The sequence below is a fragment of the Nicotiana tabacum genome, chromosome 11 (assembly GCF_000715075.1).
Source record: "Nicotiana tabacum cultivar K326 chromosome 11, ASM71507v2, whole genome shotgun sequence".
Classification (NCBI taxonomy): Eukaryota; Viridiplantae; Streptophyta; class Magnoliopsida; order Solanales; family Solanaceae; genus Nicotiana; species Nicotiana tabacum.
In genome coordinates, this window is record NC_134090.1 from 162,315,164 (window position 1) to 162,333,406 (window position 18,243).

At 36.5% G+C, this 18,243-nt stretch overlaps 1 long non-coding RNA gene across 1 annotated transcript; it reads left to right on the forward strand.

Annotated features, from left to right (window-relative positions):
- The first annotated feature begins 5,778 nt into the window (after nucleotides 1-5,778).
- On the forward strand, nucleotides 5,779-14,672 carry LOC107803165 (uncharacterized). The gene is made up of 3 exons (XR_012696994.1): nucleotides 5,779-5,992; nucleotides 6,116-6,190; nucleotides 14,425-14,672. It is a non-coding gene; the product is annotated as an uncharacterized LOC107803165 (long non-coding RNA).
- The last annotated feature ends 3,571 nt before the right edge of the window (nucleotides 14,673-18,243 follow it).

The window sequence follows — 18,243 nt, forward strand, 5'->3', positions numbered from 1 at the left end:
TTTTTTTATTTCCGACAAGAGTAGGGAATGGTAGAAGCATTTTAACGACAAAGTACGGCTATTTAACAACTAAGAGAATACTATACTATGAGGCCGGATTTAGCTGTGGTATTTATTCTAAATGGGGTTATATATGGATAAATTTTAATTTTCTCCTCCCCTTTAATATATACTTTTCATGTTTCTAAATTAAAAGGAAAAAAATGAAAAAAAGTAATTTTGTAATCTATTTATGGGTTCAAAACAATGATGGTGTTTTAGGCAGCATTAGATAAGCTTAAGATGCTGGCTGATTAACAACTTATTTAAGCAATGCCTGAAAATTTCTACTAGGAAAAAAACAGTTGCATCATTTTCTTCAAATAATTTTCTCAATTTTAAAGATAAATTTTTTAATCAATTTCTAATTTTGATAATGTGAGCCTTTTGCCCTTTTCTTTTTCTTTTTCCTTTAATACCTTCAAAACACTAGGACTCTTTGTATATAAGGTGAAAAGAGAAGAAATAGGTAAATTCCATTGCGAATATTCAATGAGTTAGAATTTACATAGACATAAAATAAGAATATATCCATAAATAAACAAATGAAACTGAAAATGTTTGCCTCACTCTACTATATGAAATGTCTTGTAATGGTGACAACTCGAAATGAAAAGGAACAAAAAATTTAGGCTCAATCTTCGAAGTAAAACATACACATGAAAAATACTTTAGGGGTATTTGCACTTTTAGTCCCTGAAGTATTAACAAGTTCCATTTTTTCCTTGTGATATCTGATAAAACACATTTAAACTTCAATTAATTGAAATGCTCACTTTTATGATTCTACTTGTAAATCTTCACAAGTTTAACAAATAAATGTCTGTTAGACCATTAAATTACCCTTTTTATGTTAAATTTGTACTATATAAAAAAAGGCAACGAAGGGCAGCCCCGTGCACAAAGCATCCCGCATTTACGCAGGGTCCAGAGAAGGACCGCACCCCAGGGATGTAATGTACAGAGCCTTATGATGCAAGCATCGGTGGTTGATTCCACGACTAGAACCCGTGACCTAAAGATCACACAGAGACAAATTAATCGTTGCTCAGAAGCTCCCCTTATTAACATTGTACTATAACTCCACATATATTTGAGGCAATATAGTCCTAAAAACAATCTAAATATATAATATATTCCCTATGTAAAGGGACCAAAAAGTACATTTTAATTAATCCAATATTAAATATGTTTAGTTAAATATCACAAAGACCAAAATTAAAATTTATCAGCAATTGAGGGATCAAATGTGCAATTATCCCTATTTTCTTTCAATGTGATTTATGCTCATTTGACCCTTATATACACACCATCACATAAATGGCAATGCTTAAAGTCTATCTAACTTTAAGAAGATCTCTAGAAAGATATCACTATTTTGGTACCTAAAATATGCATAAATTTTGGAGCTTATTCTAAGAAAACCAACACACTATTTACCAAATGCACATATATTTAGCCCTTTTAGAGGAAAGTAACTTTCACCATGTGAATTTTTCAAAATGAGTATTTAATGCACTTTCATTCTTTTGTCACCTTTATTCATTTTCCATCTGCCTTTGCATGCATTCCAAGCTTATAAAAGCATTTACCTTTGGGGGAAAGTGATAACACATTGCCTCTAGTGATGGTAGCATATAACTAGCAATCTAGCATGTTCTTTTGGAAGAGTTTCAAGGGCTTAAAATTCTCTCGCGCTCGGAGGCGGAGCTAGGATTTTGAGTTTATGAGTTCAAAAATTTTAATCATTTTAAGTTACTGGGATTCTAAATTAATATTTATATATTTTTAATAAACTTTTTAAGACAAATACATGATTTAAGCTAAAGCTATTGAGTTCGATCGAACCCGCGACTCTAGCTCCGCTAATCGGCAGGGGCGGATGTATAGGTAAATGATGAGGCACGTCAACCCATGGTCGTTCCGAAATTTAAATATTTTATGCACATATTTTCTAAAATTGATATAATATTAACTGTTAACACTCATGCTCCAAGAAGGTGGCATGTGGCACTTGGTTAAAGGTTATGTTATTTATTTAGAATAATAGGGATCAATTCCACTCAATACATTTTTTCCTCCTTTTTTTAGTGGTACACCCATGTACTAAAAATCTTAAACCCGCCTCTGACTATCGGTATAGTTTAACCTTTTATAATGTTCACAGAAATTTACCTATAATTATCTTTATACCTGTGACCTGATTGAGTTAATATTTTTTTACATTTTAAGTGCACTGACATTAAAGTAAGAATTTTTTGCATTACACGGTATGGATCATAACAAGTTCATATTGGGGCATTTGCATCTATACCCGCTTTTTGTGTCACGTTTTAACTTGTGCCCGCTTTGCAAAAAATATTGCAAGCGTACCCGCTTTTTCGCATAATTTCAGCATACGGGGCTGAAGTAGCAAATGCAATCACGCAAAACTTCAGCATTCTAGTAGCCGGGCCTGAAGTTTAGCTCTAGAGCTGAAGTTTTTGTTTTTTAACTGGCAAACTTCAGCTCTAGAGCTTAAGTTTTTGTTTTTGTAACTGGCGAACTTCAGCTCTAAAGCTGAAATTTTTGTTTTGTAACTAGCGAACTTTAGCTCTAGAGCTGAAGTTTTTGTTTTGTAACTGGCGAACTTCAGCTCTAGAGCTGAAACACCACAATTAGCAGTGATTTTTTAAGAAAAATAGTGTACATCTTCTCAGCTCAAACACGAATAAACATACAAAAACTCCAAAATTTTACAGCTCATCCTACTGGTAACTTAAACTTTTTCCTAAGACTAATTTACTGTAAATTTGGAGCAGAAGTACAACTGCCGAACTGTTCAATTAAAATAAATTGACCTTATAACTAAAGCAATGTTGCTTCTGGAGATAAATACCAGTTTGTTTTGTAACTTGAAGAAGAAAACGAAGGAGGAGGAGGAGGAGGAGAAATGGAGCTAAAATCTATATTATATTAAAAGCACGAAGGCCTTTAGCGAAATGTCGTTCGCCTTTTTTACCCTTTAAAAATAAGTTATATATTGAATATAATCGTAATTTAGTTATTCTCCTAATATTTAAGATTTTAAAATAATCTAAAATTATAGTTATTAAATATTACCTTATTCGAACTACATATGTATAGAAACACCTAATTATTAGGAATTCAAAACCAAATAGAAAATTAATTATAAATCTTTTGCTTATTTGAATTATATAAAGTAATTATGACTTTTTTCATATATGTCTTAGATAAAGTGCATATAAACGTACGTTGGAAATCTGCTAATAAAACTGTAGATCTTATTTTAAGCCTTCAAAAATTGAAGATTAGAATTTGGAAGCTTTTGCAAAGACTTAAGATATAACAACATATGAGCTCAATCTAATGAAACAGTTAAAAGAGAAAAAGAAAACATAATTAAAGAAGGTATAAATCGATATTCTTTATTGAGTCAGTTATATAAAATCAATATTTTTTTAAATATAAACCACACTTTTACTTTATAATTCAAATATCGTTTATATGATTTTGTAAAAGCTTTATATTCATTTAGATAAGTTACACGCGCAACGCGCGTACCATTAGACTAGTTATTTAAAAAGTGAGTACAAGTTAAAAGTTTAAAAAAAATAGGTATAGATTAAATGGGGGCGACCAAATAGGGCGCCCCGTGCAATTTTTACGTTCATATTATAATTTCCAAGTTATTGTATCAGCTTGATATTAAGAGTTGTCTATCGTTACTGATCATTATCTGATAGTATTAAAAAAATTATATATTAGTAGTGTACAAACATAAACTCCTTTTAATATTATAGAAGTATTTATTTCCTTTAAATGAAAAGACAAGTAGGTAAGATTCAAATCTTAGGTTAGTATGTCATTGTTGTATTTTGTGGTTTCGATGGGTGTATTTAGATTCTCTCTGCAAGCAAAGAATAAAGTAAAAAGTGAGGCATGGTATATATATATATATATATATATATATATATATTATATATATATATATATATATATATATATATATATATATATATATATATTTGCAACAAATAATAAAACTACTTTTTCCCTTCCTATATAAGTCCTTGATTTGGGGGGTGTGGGGGTTATTTCTGTTTGGATAATTATGTACTGTTGCAAAAAAGTACAGGGAAACACATTTATTTACGCGTACAATAAAACAAAAAAGAAAAAGGAAAGACATGAGCAAGGTGAAATGATTTGGATTCTTTAACTTGGGCTAGAAAGCCTTCTTCCCATCAATGTTTGCTAAGGCTGGATAAGATCATATAATTTTGGTATATCTTTATGTTGTATACAAAAAAATATATAAATGTTATACGTTTTTGTGACTATCGGATATAAATAATTTCGACCACGGACTAGAAGTGATCTTTGCCCTAATTTCTTCATGTTTGCCAATTAAACACTATGGACACATGAAAGATTGATTTCATAGTCATTAAATTTTTTTTTTTGTAATAAAAAATTAGTCAACTTTAAGTATCACGAAAGTTACTAGACTATATTTATAACGAAAAAAATCACTCAATTTTTCCACAGTAAATCATTAAAAGAAAACAAAAGAGACATTTTATATGACACTCAGATAAAGTTGAGTGACGTTTTGGTTAAGAAAAAAGATTGTGACTTGACGCATTCTTAGGCAACGGTGACTATTTGTGATATTTGAAAAAAGTTAAATAATATTTAAGTTCCAAAATATAGTTTATAAATTTTAATTGCAATTAAAATGAAAGTTTAGTGATCATTTAAGGAAAGATAAATAAAAACAAGATGAAGTATGAATGTGATGACCCGATAGGTCATTTTGAGTTTTAGTCTTTATTTTCTCGATTTACGTGCACAGTCCGTATTTTTTTCCGGAAAATTTCTATGTGAAAATTGAAAAAAATATGAATTTTTGTCTTAAAAATAATTTGAGTTGACTACGGTCAATATTTTGTGTAAACGGACTAGGATCAGTATTTTGATAGTCCCGATGAGTCCATATCGTGATTTGGGACTTGGGCGTATGCTCGAAATCGAATTCGGAAGTCCCTAGCTTGCTTTATCGTGATTTGTTGAAAACTAGGAATTTGAATGTTTAAAGAATTCCTAAGTTTGACCGTGGGTTGACTTTATTGTTATCGGGTTCGGATTTTGGTTTTGTAACTTGGCATAGGTTTATTTTTTTATTTACTACTTGTCTGCAAAATTTGATGTAAAACGGATTTGATTTGACATAATTTGGACGCTCGGTTGTAAATTTGAAAGTTCTTAAGTTTCATTAAAAATTCCATATATTTTAATGTCCGATTTGTAGTTCTAGATGTTGTTTTGGTGTTTTGATCGCGCGAGTGAGTTCGTATGATGTTATTACACTTGTGTGCATATTTGATTTGGAGTCCGAGGGGCTCGGTTGAGTTTCGGACATGTTTCAGATGAGTTTTGCTAATGAAAAGTCTGCAGGTGCAACACCAGTGCTGGTGCTTTGTTGCATACACTACTACAAAAAGGGCATTTAGCGGTAATTATTTAGCGGCAATAAGTCAATTGCCGCTAATAGATTCTATAAGCTAAAATATTAGCGCAAATGACCATTAGCCAGTAAAAATATCCTTTTACCGATAATAAAAATAAATTGCCATTAAAAGTTACTAATTGACTTTTAGCGAATAAGTTTTTCTTTTATTTTAACTTTTCCTCCTTGCCCAAAAAATAAATCTTTCCCTCTAAATTTTTTGGACAAAGAATGAACGATTCCCTCCAATCAGAAAAAATAGGAAAACCTATTCCTTCATTGAACGGGATACGATTAACAGAATCTCACATATAGGTCCCCGCCTCCGGCGAGTTTTTATTCTTTCATTGAACGGAATACGGAAGAGACGCTAGATTAACAAAATCGCACATATAGGTCTCCGGCCAATTTTTTCCCTAGATAACTGCTCTTCTTCCCCAGGTATCTTCGTTTTTCACCCAGCAGTTGCGATTAACAGTGGAGTTAGGATTGTGCTGCTTGATTATGCTCTGTCGTTGTTAGTATTCTCTGTTTTATCCTTTTCCCACTTCTCTTTTCGTGTAGGTTTCAAGATCGTTGCAGAACTCATTCTTCTCCTTCAATTTCTTGTCTTTATCGGCAAAACAATCTGCTTACCAGGTACAAATTTGTGCCTTCAACTGTTGCGATTTGAGGTTTGCGAAAGTACAGTTTTTTCTGCATATGCGAGTCATTTGTGATATCCGACTGCTGTTAAATTGACGTGCGATGATTGGGTTTATTCCTCGTCTGTTCCTCGACTGTTTTATGATTTTGTTCCTCTGTTTTCTGCTATTCTTGTAATTATTCAGAAATTTTATAAGTGTCGCCGATACATATTGATGTTTTCATTGAATCTACCACTAGTCGAGATATGAATTCCTCTGTATGTTTATTGTTATTCTTGTCATTATTCAAAAATTTTAAGTGTCGTCAATGCATATTGATGTTTTCATTGAATCTACCATTAGTCGAGATGTATTCCTCTATATATTATCTACCTCAACCTTCTCAAAAAGCTGCCAATCAAATGCAAAGGTGATGGTTCCTTTGATCTATATAAATGCTAAAAGTGGAATTGAGTATTGAAAGGAAGGAAAGATACATGTCTTACACAGTAAAGAACAACATTATAGTCTTAAGATCTAAACCTACAATCTGACAGCAGATCAGTATGCTAGACAACTTTAGTTATATTAGGTAAGTAAAAAATATTTGCGTCTGGAAAACTGAATAGTCATGGGTGAATCCACATAGATGTGATGCTTTTAATAACAAAACTCAGGTAAAATAAAATGATAGCATTGCCATTTGTAATAAAAAATGTTTCCCGCTATCTCACCTAACACTAAGAAGAAAACACGCAGGAAAGAGCAAAAGAAGTGAACCTTAGTAAACTAATAAATATGTTTAGATAAGTAAATTTCCAATGAAACAATGCCTGAGCTACATATGTCCTTTCATTGAAACATGCTTTGTGTGAGTCAGAACTTATATCTTAGGGACTATGCCAGGAGGGGACAAAAAACGCGCGCGCGCGTGTATCACTGTATATCACCAGAAAACTAAAGTAACAAATTAGATACTATAACTTATAAGCTTCGATTTTCCCTACCCACCCCAAAATAAGTAACAAATAACATAATAAAGCTTCCCTCCACCCTTCTTGCCCTTTCTCGAGTTGAGGGTTCTGTTCTTCAGAGATTGATGGTCTACGTAGTGTTTTCAAAATGTTGAATTTGGTACTATGCTTTAAGCCAAGTTGAAACTATATCTAATGGATAGATAAATCTAGATTATTACTTTTTGAGTTAGCAAACAATAAGAGAGTGTAGCAACCAACAACTTAAATTGCCAGTCTCATTTTACTAGCGTAGTGTGTGAGATGCACGTAAAAACTTTATGGCATTGGTTACATAATTGAACTCTCATGACTGAAGGTGTTTAAAGGGTATAGGATAGATTTAAATCTCGTAAAAGGAAGTGTCCTCAAATACTTGTAATCTCTGGGAGTTTATACTAAGCAAGCAAAAAGAATGCAATGGAAACAAAAAATCCACATACAGGGTTAAAGCTTAGTCGTGTCCGTCACTTACATGTTATGTAGGTTTCAATTTAATATACATGAGAAAGATAATTTTTTTTATAGAGGAATGATTCCCTTATTTGAGAACAACATTTGTGTACTATTCCCAATTTTGGGAGAGCATAATGATCAAATTCTAATATTTCACACAAATTGAAGTATATCATTGAGGTCTACGAGACCAGGAAAAAATTATGTATTAAAAAAATTATAATTTTAAACAAGATTAGTTGGGTCCCAAACTGGAAAATTGAATCGAGAAAATCAAACCGAGAAAAAAAAATTGAACAAAACAACTATTGTCGAATAACTGAGAAGAGATAGAAGAGAAGAATGAGATAAACGAGTATATCCAGAACTTTGTTGTTTGTTGTACAATAATCTTTGAGCTATGGAATTACACACAAATAGGATGGTTATTTTACGACATTTTGATTAATTCCCTCTTTTTACTAACGAATTTTTAGCTCTTGCAGTAAGTGTAGAAAAGAAAAGAATATCTTGAACGTCATGGACAATCCTAGAAATAAAAGATGGATGCATTGTGATAGAGTTAGTAAAGAATATTTGGATGGAGTAGATGATTTTATAAACCATGCCTTAACAAGATGGAGAACAAATTGCATGTCCTTGTATGAAGTGTGTGCTTATCCATCAAGTTAATCGGGTTACAACATATGATCATCTTGTGATTAATGGTAGTATGCCATCATATGATACTTGATTTTGTCATGGTGAGTCTTTAAAGGGATCAAGCAATGCTCAAACAAATAATCGAAGCCAGTCAACTCTAAAGGGCGATGATATGATAGGAATGATACATGATGCCTTTGGAGGCTTTACACAGTTCATGGATACTGACGTTAGTGAAAGGGGTGATGTAGATGATAACTTACAAGAGAATATTGCTTATCCATCTGAAAATCAACCTCATGTAGAGGTGGATAAGTTTGAACGGCTCATGAAGAAGGCAAATGAAGAACTATATCTAGGATGTAAAAAGTTTAGCAAACTGTACCTTTTGCTACATATGTATCGTACAAAATGCATATTCAAATAGTCAAATGAATCTTTAATGCTTTGTTTGGACTATTGAAGGATGCGTTGCCTGAAAGGGAAAAATTGCCTCCTTCTTTCTATGAGACCAAAAAGATAGTTGAATGCTTGGGCTTAAAGTATGAAAAAATCCATGCTTATCCCAACGATTGCATGCTTTTTTGGAAAGTGTTTGCTAATAAGAATGTCAATGAATGCAAAGTTTCACGACCCCATTATGCTATTCTAGATTGTCACGCCAAAACCGTGACGCTGGCTATGCCAGGTGTACTGCGTGTTGAGTGGAGGGGTGTTTTAGATCACACTCCCAGTAGAGTTATTTCTTTCCTTAAGGCTCATCGTATGGTTGGGAAGGGGTGTGATGCGTACCTAGCTTATGTGAGAGATGTCAGTATTGATACCCCTTCCGTTAATTCAGTCCCAGTAGTACGGGATTTTTCTGATGTGTTTCCAGCTGACCTTCCGGGCATGCCGTCCGATAGAGATATTGATTTTGACATTGATCTGTTGCCGAGCACTCAACTCATTTCTATTCCTCTACATCGTATGGCTCCCCCTGAGTTGAAGGAGTTGAAGGACCAATTACAGGAATTGCATGATAAGAGTTTTATTCGGACCAGTGTATCACCTTGGGGTGCTTCTGTCTTGTTTGTGAAGAAGAAGGATGGTTTTATGCGCATGTGCATTGATTATCGCCAGTTGAAAAAAGTTACAGTGAAGAAACGTTATCCTTTGCCTCGTATTGATGATTTATTTGACCAGCTACAAGGTGCACGAGTGTTTTCTAAGATGACTTGCATTCAGGGTATCATCAGTTGAAGATTCGGGAGCTAGATATCCCGAATACTGCCTTCAGGACTCGGTATGGTCATTACGAGTTCCTTGTTATGTCATTTGGGTTGACCAATGCTCCAACAGCCTTTATGCATTTTATGCACAATGTGTTTCGGCCATATCTTGACTCGTTCGTCATTGTCTTTATTGATGATAATCTGGTATACTCCCGGAGTTGGGAAGATCATAAGCAACACCTGAGGACAGTGCTTCAGACCTTGAGAGAAAAGAAGTTGTATGCTAAGTTCTCGAAATGTGAGTTTTGGTTGGATTCTGTGGTATTCTTAGGCCACGTGGTATCGAGTGAGGGTATTTAGGTGGATCCGAAGAAAGTAGAGGCAGTGTAGAGTTGACCCAGACCATCCTCAGCTACATAGATTCGTAGTTTTCTTGGCTTGGCGGGTTACTACCATCGTTTTGTGGAAGGGTTTTCATCGATTGCAGCCCCTATGACTAGGCTGACCCAGAAGGGTGCTCCGTTCCCGTGGACGGAAGAGTGTGAGGCGAGCTTTCAGAAGCTCAAGACAGTTTTGACTACATCTCCAATTTTGATATTGCCTACAGGTTCGGGGTCTTATACCGTCTATTGCGATGCCTCAAGCATTGGCTTTGGAGCGGTTTTGATGCAGGATGGTAGGGTGATTGCCTACGTGTCCAGACAGTTGAAGGTACATGAGAAGAATTATCCTATCCATGATCTCGAGTTAGCTGCCATTGTTCACGCCTTGAAGATCTGGCGTCATTATTTGTACGGTGTGCCTTGTGAGATTTATACTGAACATCGGAGCTTGCAGCACTTGTTCAAGCAAAAGGATCTAAATTTACGCTAGAGGAGGTGGTTAGAGTTGCTGAAGGACTATGATATCACTATTTTGTATCACTCGAGCAAGGCCAATGTGGTGGCCGATGCTTTGAGTCGTCGGGCAGAGAGTTTGGGTAGTTTGGCTTATTTACCAGCATCGGATAGGCCTATGGCGATGGATGTTCAGGCCTTAGCCAACTAGTTTGTGAGATTGGATCTTTCGGAGCCCAGTCGGGTTCTAGCTTGCGTGGTTTCTCGGTCATCCTTATTTGATCGTATCAGGGAGCGTCAGTATGATGACCCTCATTTGGTTGTCCTCAAGGACAAGGTTCAGCATGGTGATGCCAGAGATGTGACTGTTGGTGATGACGGGGTATTAAGGATGCAGGGTCGGATTTGTGTACCCAATGTTGATGGGTTTCAGGAGTTGATTCTAGAGGAGGCCCATAGTTCGCGGTATTCCATTCATCCGGGTGTTGCGAAGATGTATCAGGATTTGAGACAAAACTATTGGTAGAGGTGGATGAAGAAAGATATAATTGGATTTGTAGCTCGGTGCCTCAACTGTCAGCAGGTGAAGTATGACCACCAGAGACCGAGTGGTTGCTTCAGCAGATAGAGATTCCAGAGTGGAAGTGGGAGCGGATCACCATGGACTTTGTAGTTGGGCTCCCACAGACTTTGATAAAGTTTGATATTGTTTGGGTGATTGTGGATCGGCTGACCAAGTCCGTGCACTTCATTCCTGTGTATACTACATATTTTTCGGAGCGTCTAACAGAGATTTATATCCGGGAGATTATTCGTTTGCATGGTATTCCATTTTCCATCATTTCAGATAGAGGTACTCAATTCACATTATGGTTCTGGAGGGCCTTCAGCATGAGTTGGGTACTCAGGTGGAGTTGAGTACAACATTTTACCCTCAGACGAACAGACAGTCCGAGCGCACTATTCAGATTCTTGAGGATATGCTCCATGCGTGTGTAATTGAGTTTGGAGGGTCTTGGGATCAGTTCTTGCCATTGGATGGAGTTTGCCTACAACAACCGCTATCAGTCCAACATTCAGATGGCCCCGTATGAGGCTTTATATGGTAGGCAGTGTAGATCCCCAGTGGGTTGGTTTGAGCTGGGTGAGGCTAGATTATTGGGCACAGACTTGGTTCAGGGTGCTTTGGAGAAGGTTAAGGTGATTCAGGATAGACTCCGTACAACCCAGTCCAGACATAAGAGTTACGCGGACCTGAAGGTTTGTGATGTTTCCTATATGGTTGGAGAGCGGGTTCTGCTTCGGGTTTCGCCTATGAAGGGCGTTATGAGATTTGGGAAGAAAGGGAAGTTGAGTCCGAGGTTTATTGGCCCTTTTGAGATATTGAGACGTGTTGGGGAGGTTGCTTATGAGCTTGCCTTACCTCCCAGCTTAGCAGAAGTTCATCTGGTATTTCATGTTTCGATGCTCCGGAGGTATCACGGTGATCCGTCGCACGTGTTGGATTTCAGCTCAGTCCAGTTGGACAAGATCTATCTTATGTTGAGGAGCCAGTGGCGATATTGGACAGGCACGTTCGAAAGCTAAGGTCAAAGAACATTGCATTAGTAAAGGTTTAGTGGCAGGGTCAGCCGGTCGAGGAGGCGACCTCGGAGATCGAGTAGGATATGCGCAGCCGTTACCCTAATCTTTTCACTACTTCAGGTATGTCTCTATGCTCGTTTGAGGACGAACGAATGTTTAGGTGTGGGAGGATGTAACGACCCAGCCGGTCATTTTAAGAATTAACACCCCGATCCCCTATTAATTGATTTCCCTGTATTTATTTCTGCTATTTTGATTTGCCGAGATGTTTGGTATTTGGAGTTTCGGAGAGTTTTGGGACACTTAGTTCCTAAATGAGAGCTTAAGTTTTGGAAATTTGACCATAGTTGGAGCAGTGTGAAGATGACCTCGGAATGGATTTCCGTTGGTTCCGTTAGCTCCGTTGGGTGATTTCGGGCTTAGGGGCGTGTTCAGATTATGTTTTGGAGGCCCGTAGCTAATTTAGGCTTGAAATGGCGAAAGTTGAGTTTTGGAAGTTTCCGGTTCGATAGTGAGATTTTGATCTAAGGGTCGGAATGGGATTCCGGAAGTTGGAGTAGCTCCGTAGTGATGAATGTGACGTGTGTGTGAAATTTCAGGTCATTCGGACGAGGTTTGATAGACTTTTTGATCGAAAGCGTAAATTGAGAGTTTTTGGAGTTCTTAGGCTTGAATCCATGGTTAATTCGATTTTTCGATGTTGTTTTAGGTGTTTTGAAGATTGGTATAAGTTTGGATAGTGGTATAGGACTTGTTCGTGCTTTTGGTTGAGGTCCCGGGGGCCTCAGGACGATTTCGGATGGTTAACGGGAAATTTGGAATTGAGAGTTTGCAGCTGAAGCTACAAGTCTACTGTCATAACCGCACCTGCGGCTTGGGGACCGCAGGTGCAATTATCGCAAAAGCGGTAGAGGAACCACAGAGGCGGTTGAAGCAAGAAGGGAGTTGACCGCAGATGTGGTTAGGGCACCGCAGAAGCGGCATCGCATTTGCGGTAACGTAGTCGTAGATGTAGAAAGTTCCCCTTTAATGAAATGTCACAGATGCGACCAGGTCTTCGCAGAAGCGGGACCGCAAGTGCAGTCCCAGGACCGTAGATGCAGTTTCACTGATCAGAAAAGGGGCAAAATCGAGGGTTTAGTTCAAAACTTAGAAAAATTAATTTGGGAGCTCGGGATTGGCGATTGTGAGATGGATTTTCACCTGGGCATTTGGGGTAAGTAATTCTTACTCGATTTTGATTAATTTCCACGAATCTATGCTTAAATTCATCCTTTGAATTCGAATTTGGGGTGAAAACTTGGAGACAATTGGAAAAAGTTCCTAGGCTTAACTTTTGGAGTTTGATTTAGATTTTGATGCCAGATTGGGGTAATTTTATATAAATGAACTCGTGAGAGTATGAGGATTCTGAAAATGTAAATTTTACCCGATCCCGAGATGTGGGCCCGAGGGCATTTTGGTCATTTTACCTAATTTCGCGTATTAGCTTAGAATTTATTTGTGAAATCAGTTACTTAAAGTGTTATTTACATTATGCAATTGAATTGAATATATTTGGGCCATTTGGAGTCAAGTACTCGTGGCAAAAACGTGGTTTCGGGTTGACTTTGAGCCGGTTCGAGGTAAATGGCTTGCCTAACCTTGTGTGGGGGAAACTCCCCTTAGGATTTGGTATTATTGATAATTGAAATGCCTTGTACGTGAGGTGACGAGTGCGTACTTGTGCTAATTATTGAAAATCCCGGTTTTATTAAGTAATTACTAGTATGTTTCTTTTCTTGTTTGTACTACTTGCAATTTAAGCATGTTGTTAGCTTAGGAAAGCATGCCTAATTGACTTAATTTCCTTACTTGCTCAAACTGCCTTATTTGGATTACGTGCAGCATGCTAGGTTAGAAATACTGTTTTACCTTGGTATAGAACTTGAATTGAACTGTGTACTCTTCTTGTTATTGTTGTGTGTTTACTTTGGGACTACGGGACGCTATCCTGGAGATATATGTTTACTTTGGTACTAAGGAACAGTATTCCGGGAGATCCCCCTCCACATTTACATTGGAACTACGGGACTGCACCCGGTAGATTCCCCCTGTACTGAGTATTTACATTTGGGACTACGAATCGGTATTCCGGAAGATCCCCTCGCATTATGAGTTGGACTACGGGATGGTATCCCGGGAGATCCACTGGATATTTATATTTGAGACTACAGGACGGTATCTGGGTGATCCCCGGTTGTTGTCTTTGTGTTGAGCTGTATTTCTTTTTGTGTTTACTTTGCCTTTGTAGTAGTTGTTGCTGTCCTTTATATCCTGTATTACTTTTATTATTTTACTTATTTGTACTGTTCTGTTCTACATTGTTGAACCTTATATTTTATCTAACCTCAGTAGGGCCCTGACCTTTCTCGTCACTACCCGACTGAGGTTAGGCTTGACACTTACTGAGTATTGTTGTGGTGTACTCATGCCCTTTCCGCGTATATTTTTCATGTGCAGATCCAGGTACTTCCACTCAGACTTATCACGCTTGAGACGAGGCACTTGTAGAGACTCCGAGGTATATCTGCCGCGTCCGCAGACCGAAGAGTCCCTTTCTACTCTCCCTTTTGTACTAGCCCTTATGTATTTTCATTTCTTTGTTAGATATTCTGGAGTTAGATGCTTGTAGACATTCAAAGGCTTGTGATCATGAGATTCCGGGCTTTGGGAAATGTTATTAGTTTTGAGAGTTGTTATTGTGTATGCTGAGCGACATTTTAAACACTGTTTTATTTCACTATTTCGGTTTTTAAATTATTTCTTCCGCAATTGTTATTTATATTCCGCATTGTTAGGCTTACCTAGTCGTAGAAACTAGTTGCCGTCACGATGGTTTACGGAGGACAAACCGGGGTCATGACACAAAGTTTGTGGGGCTTCTAGATGGAAAAATGATGAAAGAAAAATTCCAGCCAAGGTCCTAAGGTATTTTCCTTTAAAACCGTGGGGACAAAGATTGTTTATGTCATCAGAAACTTCTAAAGCAATGCGATGGCATCATGAAGAGCGCAACAAAGATGGAGTTCTATGACATCCTGCAGATTCTGAAGTTTGGAAAAATTTTGATAATAAATATCCTGAGTTTGATGGAGACCCTCGCAATGTGCGCCTAGGATTAGCTTCTGATGGGTTTAATCCATTTGGCACAATGCGAACTGTTCACAGTACATAGCCAGTGATTTTAATACCATATAATCTTCCACCATGGATGTGCTTGAAACAAGAGTTCTTCATTCTGTCCTTACTTATTCCTGGACCAAAAATGCCTGGAAATAATATTGATGTCTTTTTGCAACCTCTAATAGAAGAGTAAATAAATTACGGGAGGTTGGTGTAGAAACGTACGATGCTTCTACTAAGGAGATATTTCAAATGCGAGCAACTCTCATGTGGACGATAAATGATTTTTCAGCATATGGTACTCTCTCTGGATGGTGCACTTATGGTAGATTTGCATGCCCTTCTTGTAATATAAACACTCAATCTAGAAGGCTCAAAAATGGCAGAAAGTTTTGTTACATGGGGCATCGCCGCTTCTTGAAGTCAGGACACAAATATCGGAATGATGCAAAATCATTTGATGGGACTAAAGAAACAAGATCTGCACCTTGTCCAGTAATTGGTTCAGTAGTGCTGAATCAAGTTAAAGATATAAAATTTACTCTTGGCCAGTCAAGTGAAGCGGTAAATGGGGTGATGAAAAACACATGGAAAAAGAAAAGTATTTTTTTGATCTTCCTTATTGGAAATTTAACTTGGTGCTCCATAATCTTGATGTGATGCACATAGAAAAGAACGTGTGTAAGATAACATAATTTATACATTATTGGATCTTGGTAAAATGTCTAAAGACAACTTAGAGGCTCGATTGGACTTGAAGGAGATGAAAATAAGACCAAGCTTATGGCCTCAGTACCGAGCTAGTGGTAGAGTATATCTTCCTCCTACTTTTTTCACAATGTCTCTAATGGAAAAGGAGTTATTTTATGAAGTACTACAAAATGCCAAGTTTCCAGATGGCAATGCGTCCAATATCTCACGTTGCTTTCGCAAACGAAAGATATCAGGGCTAAAAACTCATGATTATCATATTTTAATGCAAGAACTTCTTCCTCTTGCCTTCCGGAGATCAGTAGATAAAAAGTTAGTTCAATTTTAATTGAACTATGAACATTCTTTCGTGTTCTGTGTAGCAAAGAGATAAAACTAGAAGAGTTAGAGTAACTTGAAGAAAAAATTCCAGAAACATTGTCTACTATGGAGAAACTCTTCCTCCCAGGATTCTTTACTGTTATGATATACTTGGTAATTCACTTGGCAACTAAGGCTAAACACGGGGAGCCAGTACATTATCGCTGGATGTACCTAATTGAGAGGTATGAAGCATATCGCTGAATCTTTATCTTATATCTTTAGTTGTTAAATATTCTAATATCAAACTAATAATATTACTTTGTTCCATAGGTTTTTGGGTACTTTAAAATCATATTTTCATAATCATGCATGTCCAGAAGGTTCAATAGCAGAAGCATACATAGCAAATGAGTGTATGGCATTTTGCTCACGATATTTGGAGGGTGGAGATTCAAGTCTTATTGTTCAAGAAAATGTAGTGATGAGATTGAGCATGAGACTAGTAAAGAAGAATGTCTTTTTCCTACTGTTGGGGAGTCGTATGGTGGAGTAGATGTATTTGAGTTGGATGAGAAAACAGGGTTGCAAGCACATCGGCATGTGCTTTTCAATTGCGAGTCAGAAGTTGTTGAGAATTATAAAAAATAAGTGTTATATCTATTATTTAATATATGTATATTACTTATTTGATAACAAAATTGATATATGTGAGTCACATGAATAAGGAACATATTGCTAAAATCAAAAGAGCACATCGTAAGCGTCGTTCGACACAACATCAACTTGACCGTGTACATTTCGATACATTCCATGAGTGGTTCAAAGAGCAAGTAAGTAGTAGGACTAAGTCATTGGTTACATTAAATTATTGTCCTTGTATAGATATCCACATTTACAGTTGTATCTTTTATTTGGTTAGGTAAAGGAGTTGGAAGCTACATCTAACATCTTAAAGAATGTTAAAGTCCTTGCACGAGGGCCGAGTTACATTGCAAAAAGATTTAGTGCGTTTGATATAAATAACGGCTATCAAAACAAAGTAAATAGTTCAAGGTGACACAAAATAGTGGTGTTATGGTCGTTTCAAAGACTGAAAGTTATGCAAGCACAAGTGACAATGCTCCAAAATCTGCAAATATCACATATTATGGCAGATTGAATGATATTGTGGAGTTAAACTACTATAAAAAATTTAAGGTTATCGTATTTTAGTGTGATTGGGTTGATGTAATCAAAGGTAGAGGAATTAAGAAAGATGACTTGGGTTTCACACTTGTGAATTTCTCACACCTGACAGACTCTGGCGATCGAGAACGTCATGAGCCCTTTATTTTTGCAGAAAAAGCTCAACAAGTAATATTTGTGCAAGATCCTCTAGATCATGAATGGTTTGTCCCTAGGTTAATTGAACCTCGAGACATTTTTAATATGGGGAGAAAAATAGTGTGCATCTTAAGTCATCAACGCAGAGTGATGCCACTGATTTAGCTCTTTTAGAAAATGCTCGTGTTCTAGAAGATGAGTATAATGATTGGGTAAGAAGTGGTATTGATGAAATAGTAATTGATACAAACGTACATTCTCATGCTTCTCTAAATGATGGTGAAGCTAATGTTGAGGGAGGAAATGACATAGAAAATGAATGTGATTCTGAATAAGATAGGTGGAACTTATAGAATATTTTTTTTGCAAGTGTTATTTAAGAACTTCTAAGGGTATTATTTTTTTTTTTACTTCAGAAGTTTGATATTGGATGTTTGAGTGAATTCGTTATGCTTTATTTTACTTATATTTTGCTTATTATATCCATTTAAATGTGATATGCTAAGGTGGTATTATCACTTGATAATTATTTTATTAGTGCATCAATAACTCTTATCTCTAAAACAACCTTTGTCACAAGGCTTTGTTTGTGTGCACAAGTTGTTAATATTTTCACATCTTGAGAATAAGAGGGTGCTTCCTTCTGTTTAGCACGTGACTTACTGATCAATTAGAGTTAATCTGGTACTAATATAACTTAATGCAACTAGATAATTTTTTTATTTTTGGAGAAGGAACTATGCGAACTAGAGGTCGCAACTGACTTGTAATTGAACAAGACGACGATGAAGGTGTGTGACCTTATATTGAGCATTTGAT